This window comes from Frieseomelitta varia, unplaced genomic scaffold (assembly GCF_011392965.1).
Source record: "Frieseomelitta varia isolate USP_RPSP 00005682 unplaced genomic scaffold, Fvar_1.2 scaffold_672, whole genome shotgun sequence".
Lineage (NCBI taxonomy): Eukaryota > Metazoa > Arthropoda > Insecta > Hymenoptera > Apidae > Frieseomelitta > Frieseomelitta varia.
In genome coordinates, this window is record NW_025110448.1 from 37,430 (window position 1) to 44,550 (window position 7,121).

At 39.6% G+C, this 7,121-nt stretch overlaps 1 long non-coding RNA gene across 2 annotated transcripts; it reads left to right on the forward strand.

The window, feature by feature from the left end:
• Nucleotides 1-2,831: 2,831 nt before the first annotated feature.
• On the forward strand, nt 2,832-6,261 carry LOC122535114. 2 transcript variants are annotated; one of them, XR_006308098.1, is made up of 4 exons: nt 2,832-3,032; nt 3,112-3,221; nt 3,511-3,981; nt 6,172-6,261. It is a non-coding gene; the product is annotated as an uncharacterized LOC122535114 (long non-coding RNA). The 2 variants fall into 2 exon arrangements; XR_006308097.1 differs by lacking the exon at nt 6,172-6,261 and adding an exon at nt 4,145-4,940.
• Nucleotides 6,262-7,121: the final 860 nt, after the last annotated feature.

Here is a 7,121-nt window from a genome sequence, read left to right on the forward strand (position 1 = left end):
TTTAACTAATCCGTGAAACGGAAGATAGAAAATTTGATAAAAATTGTATACGTTTAATTATTAAAATTCCTTTTAAAATTTAAACTGAAATAAACATTGTAAAATGCATTATTACCATGGCTTTTATCTAGTGGTTAAACTACGGATTTTTATGCATCTACAGGAAATTTAGAGATTTACAATGCATGTAAATACATGAAAATTTAAATTTGTATAAACATCCGCAGTCTACTAATGACACACAAAATCATATATTCTCGAAATAATTGCATTGGCTTTTGAAATAAATCATTTATTATTCTACAGTCGAAAACATATTTATCGTTTAATGATATTAAGCCTAATTTATTATTTTAAATATAAAAAGTATAAATCAAGTGCCTTGGCACTGGAGTCTAAAAATATTTAAAAACTGGGGCTGACCACTTCAGCCTCTAAAGTGCTCATCATTATGTACGGAACACCCTTTTTTATTCGATCCTTTATTTTTTATATTTGAATCATTTGGAAGCTATGCTGATTAATTTCACAAGTTAAAAAATAGAAAGGACCGACAATACTGCGAATACAATTTTTTTAAAATTTATTTCGATAGATTCTAAGGTGGAGGTGTCTTTTCAGGCGCGTTGCACGAATTCTATTTCTGGTGGAATGCAAGCCGGCCAAAGAATCAGAGGTCGCGCATTATGGGTAACAGAGCGAGGAATGTTTCCTCGTATTGCCGGTTTTTCGCTGGCTGAAGCAGAATCGAGCCGGTTGTTTCACGTTTGTTTCCGCGAGCAACGATAAATTACCGAAGTTAATGACTATCGCCATCTAGGAAGTGTGCGCGATTCAATGGAGGTTAATCGATCGGCATCGCATATGAATGAACTAAATCGCGTCAAGCTTGGTTCCCTCGTCACAAAAGAATTCAATTATAAGCTCTCCAACGACCATTCCGACAATAACCGGTCTGTTCTCCAATACCGTGTTCCTAACCTCTTTTTCGTTCTCGCCAGCATTAACCAAATTAAAATTTCCCGCTCCCGGTCGTTGAACGGTCTTTAACCTCTTGATGACGTGCCACGCACGTCGAGAATATTTGGTCCAAATATTTGCAATATTTTCTCAGTTTCAAGTATATTGAAATATAATCCAGGCAAAACAAATAATAAATTTATCACTCCTTAGTCATTTCTATCCAGTGATAGACCGATGAATTCAAAAAGAAGACGAGTTATTGTATACAGTTTGGTCACTCATTATGGTCCGTGAACCAGTTACTAGCGCGTATAAAGCTTCATTTCTTTCCCTGCTTTTTGTTATTCTTTTCCTTCGAGAGTTAATTTCGTGAGAAATTAGGATTTATCGATTTTGCACTATAGTGCAAGTCCATACGTATTTATGCATCGCCCATGAACGAGATTTATCGAGATCGATCGAAGTGTTGAGATTATCGAGATTATCGAGATGTTGAAGTTTATGTTTCAAAATCCAAGTTCTGATAAATATACGTAACTAATTGTACATAAAGTAGATTGTACACATAATTCATTACTTTATAAAAACACATTCTACACGCTATTCACGATTCGAAGCGCGTCGTTGATTAATGTTTTAATTTACGTTACCACGTTATATCTTCTACGCTTTACAATTATGGGAGACGTTTCATCTCTTACATCTCGTCGGTGGCACGAGAAACCCCCGTGATGTTTCAGCAATAACGATTCGTTACTGTTGAAGCGAATAACCAGTATCGTAAATTACACGTTCAGTCACATTGTCGTAGGCGACCGGCGCGTGCGCCTTGCAGCTTTATTTATTGTCGCGACAAAAGCTTCTAAATTCAAAAATAATTAACCGCGCGGGGATTTGTATCCCGTTCACTCTGAACGTTCGCGATTGTGTTCGTTAATTTCTCGCTTCAACTTCATTCCGCTTGGATGGGCAAGGGGAAACTATCGGGAAGGGGGGAGGGAGGGATTGAAACAAAGAACGCGGCATCGTTTGTCACTTGAAACTCATCACTCATACCTGGTGCGTTAACCAATGAAGGCCATTGTGCAGTTTGTAGAAAGTAGAGTGCGGTATTAACGTTCAGCCAAGCGTGTCCCAAGAGCGTTTCGGTTAATGGGTTAATTCATCGAAATCCATAGGGAGCTGCTAACAGCATTAATTAATACACTTCTCGGTTTTATTAACGTCATTAGTTCCATTGTTGGTCGCCGATATCGCAGCTGCGCGCGTTCATTATGGCGGCGTGTAACGAGCGGGAAATGCGCGGCAAAGTTATCACGATCCCGGGGCGAGTGTACTGTAATTTCTCGCGTGGTCTTCGCGAATATAAACGGCGATAAAGTCGCGAGATCGGCTCGAGGGTACTGCAACGAAGAGGCACTCGATTTAAGCACCGTACACCGGTGCCAGCGAAAAAGAAAACGCAACACCGACAATTTACCGCAGCAGCTTATTGCTTCCGTTTCCGATAACCGCGCGGACACGGTGATTTTCTTGACGACCGTGCAACTACCATTGCTCACGAGTTACCCGACGATTATCACCGATTATTTGCATAAATAAAGGTGCACTGATATAGATACGGCAACGTAAAAGTAGGTGGTAAGTGGCTCAGTTTCGTATCGCTTGTGAAAAATCTCAACACCCGGCACGCGAGACGCGCCACCTTACTTCCCGCGAAATGTGCGATGCACTTGATCGACGATCATTAGCTATTTGTGTCGATATTTATTGAACTGGTGGCGCCTCCTCTCAGCTCGCCAAAAGAAGTTCGGAATTCATGAAAATGGAAAAAGGGGGCGTGATGCGGGACCCTTTACTCGCTAATAAGTTTGTAATCTATTAACGAGCTCAATGATCGGAGGTTGTCGCTGATTTTGGCCGGTTTCGAACGTAACGAAGAACCAGGAACGTTGATCACGTAACGATTTACATAGATAGTTTATCGCGACGGACGTTGCTTATCTAACGAGAGAGATATTGTGAAGCTTTTAATTAAAATATTAATCGACGACACACCGACTAACGTTGTATGTATATACGTACTTATACATGTTCGTGTACATTGAAGCTCCAAAGTCATTAAAGCAATGAATTGTGTACTTCCAGAATCTTCGTAATTTCGAATTATGTGTACTATGCATAAAAGAAGAAACAATTGTGAACTGATTTTGTACGGTTCTGAAGGATGTCTTGAGATTCGTATCTTTTTGCGTAATGTACGTTTTAAAATAACCTCTTAAATTACCTTTGATGGATTTCACAATTTTAACGTGATCCTGTTCATCTACGATGATGCGAATGAACCGTATGTTTTCAGCACGTTAATTTCGTCACGAAACTATTAGTTCCGTATCGATGTATCCGATCGATGCGACAATCGATGCGAGCCGCCATTTTCCCGCGCTTTCGTAGTGAACAGAATCGCGACATTCGCGTGACTAAAAATAAATGACCGGGAAATGTGAAGTATCGCTCCTTACCTGTATTTATGTGTCTGTTGCGAAGGTAAAGCTCGCGGTGCCGCCAGTAGAAAGAAAACCACGTCCACAAAGGGAAGAAGCCGGTTATTTCGGTGCTAATTAAGTGACGACGTCCGCGCGTACACGGCCATCAGGAGCGGTGCCTAATTGGCACGGGAGCAACAACGGACATCCTTAATTGGTTAATTTGCGAAGAGGCTCGGCAACCGATGCATCACGACACGCTCGACTATTGCAGGATGCAGTTGCCCCTGGCCATCTCGGGATAATCGTCCTGACGTTCTCTCTCGTTTCGTTGAATCGGGGCCGAATTCGCTGAGCCACAAGGACTACGATACCGCCTTAACGATATTTCGAACAACCTTCCTTCTCTTCTATGACAAGTTCCTGCAGTACGTGACCAAATTCGCAACTATGACTAGCGGGCAGCGGAACAAGTCCGTGGTACATCCAGAACAACGGTACGCGTACATGCCGTGTCCGCTCTACGACACCGGTGAGTTGATTTTTCGCCCTGTTTTCACTATTTTCTTTCTGTGATAATATAACTTGGCTTCTTTATGTTGTTCGACACGTTGACTGCCACGATGATGATCGATGATCAATATAAATACTAATTTATCAAATATTTCATGTAACATACAATATTATGTTTATAGGTTGGTACTTGTGAAGTGTCGTTTATTTGAGGTTAGAATTTGACGAACCACTACTACTTATTGGCCTTTGACTTATTGTTGATTAACAACTGTATCAAGGAACAGGAAATTTACCATAGTCAACGTGTTGAAATTATTCAGTATACTATTTATCACTCTAAAGATCATGGCAGTCAAAGTGTTAGGTGTAACTACACGTTCATTTCCCTTGCTCTGAACAATGAATCAGGAAACTTCGTAGTTTGAATCGCGGTGAATTTCAAACGAAACAGTGTCCAGTTTGTGTCGAACTCTCCTTTGTTCGAAACAAGAGAAAATCGCGCGGTTAATACCTTAAGTGTGCTACAAAGTAGCGAGATGTTAAGAAATACTTCCGGCCTCTCTCCGTTTCCGTAGGCTTCTTATGATTGCCGTTCCACTTACTTGTTATTTGTCATTGGAATGCAAACAGAGGGAGAGACCGCGTATTCTATAAGATCTCCCCGTCGATTCGTGAAAGTTGCCGGCCAGGAGTTGGTAATAAAGGAAATTGGATTCCTATAGCAGGCGAATAAAGTTTCAGAACGGCCGAATCAGAACGAAACACTTCGGCCTGGCTGGCTTTGCCGCGAGATCCTCCAGTTACTTTGTATCTAAATGTCGCCCGGCTTAACAAAGACCGACTAATAAATAAGCTTCTTCACCGAACTTTTAAATAGACCGCCGTTCTTCGCGGCGTTCGTTTGCCACGAGAATGATCATTGGATCTTTCTTGTCGGCGGGCAAAAGAAACAGGAAAGGTGCTAGCAGAGAATAATAATATCTAGGGGAAAAAAGTTCAGAATGGGATAAGAAGTTGAGGAGAAAGAAATTATTGAATTGGACGAAAAGTTTCAGCTTCTTTTAATAGCTAGCAATGATGCGCTGTTAATAATTACTTTTGCGATCTCGTAACGAGATTGCGGATTGTATTTACCAAACAAATAGACTCTCGATAAATTGTTTTACTTGTTAAATGTTGTATACCTTGGATATTTTATCTATTTTCTACGAGTGCATAAAAATCCGCTAATCATAACATTATCATTTATTCAGGATATAAAGTAATAAAGTTATTCTAACGTTGCGTTCAAGATTATTTAACATGGCGAACTATTTTTTATTTCACAAAAAGAATTAAAAGATTCGTGCGACGTGAGATATTGTTTATTATGTCTAAACCGCGCATTCTTGTGCATGTATGGAAAATTGCAAGGTGGGAAAATGCACGAAAAGCACATGCAATGTGCAAACATGTGTAAAATATCCAAAACGTGGCACACGTTCCGCCTAGATTCTATTTTTTTTTAATTATGTTCCTAAAAATATGTATCTGCTTAAATATCCGCGGTGTAATTAAATAGTAACTAAAGCGATATATAAGTACGAAAAGAGAACCTTCCACTCCAATGGTCAATAATTATTTCTCATCATTTTCTAAGCTAAGGTCGTGAAATTTATCTGCTCGTGCGTGATACACTACTGGACACTAAGCCGTCTAACGCAATTTACGATCCTGCATAAATTACGCGATTAGCTCGTGGTTTACCGTTGCTATCAATATTTATTAAATCGTTCCTCTGCATTTTAAAGTGAGCACTTCTGCAACGTTACTCTTATACGCACGGCTCATTTGAATAACAAAACTGCGAAGTTTCCTAATTAAGTGCGCCACTCGCACAGTTTTTCTTTCATTCGTAAGGATACTCTTGTTACGTAATTATCAGCACGGGATTAATTCCGATTGAAGCAAGCCGAGGTGCATTTATGCATTTTTATACGCGAATGCGGAATTAGGCGATGAAACTTGTAAAGCAAATTTCGAACAATTGAGTGTAGTTGAGCGATTAATTTTCACTTTTCGCATTTAGAGCAAACTTTTTATGCTATAAAAAAATTATCTTACGTAACAAGTTCCTTAAGAAAGAGAACAATAAAATTTCTTTCTTTTCAGAGATCTCTATGGTATTAGGTTGGTACGAATGTTGTTTATCATTTTTGTTATTTAGAAAAATTCTTTCAAGATGATTCGTAACATCTTCATTCCAAGAATCTTTCGATTGTACAATAATGAGACTGAATTGGATAAAATCACGTGGATCATTGTTACGATTAAATACACAATGTTAGGAGGAAACTCTATGTTTCCTAAGTCTGAGCCAACCTAATAGAATATCTCCTCGAACGTCTTGAATGTTACATTTGCGTTTTATTTCGGAGTGTTTCCTCTTAGAGAGAAAATTGTTGCATACGGGATAGATCTATCCTCGGTAGGTCAATTACCCTTGGAAATTAATTATAACGACGAACAATCTCAACCCTGGCTGCTCGTGATCCATCAGCGCGAAGTCGAACACGTCGCCCGATTGCAAATTCGACCGAAACTTTGCTTGAAACGTGATCGAATAAGTGACACGACCTGACCGTAGAACAGCGACGATATTCAGTGTCAAAACTAGTCGTTAAAGTTCACCATGTATGATGAACGAGCCCACAGTGTAGAATCCGGATTTACGATGTCTCCCAAGAGGCTGGCAAAGAAAAGTAGTGGCTTCGTGTCGTCTCGTTAATTACCGTTCTCGTGTTCTTAAAAAAAAATAGCAGCTCTGTACGAAAGATAATAATCTCTTGACCAACGACGTAGCTCATTTTAATTGGGTTAGATTAGATTAGATCATCTCGTTCGTCGTTATTACCGTGTTATTAAAAAATGCTGCTAACATAGATCGATGCGATAGTTGATGATGGATGAAAATCTTTCGATCAGCGACTCAACTTATTAGCACGTTTTAATCTTCCTCGCCGGTTTTAGATTGAAGTTAGATTAGATCAGATCAGATCTTCGTATCGTCGTAATTATCATTACCGTGTTATTAAAAGATGCTGGCAGTGTAGATCGATGATAGATAAAAGAAAATCTCGTTAGCGCATTTTCTTTCTGGCTAGGTTCTGGTTAGAC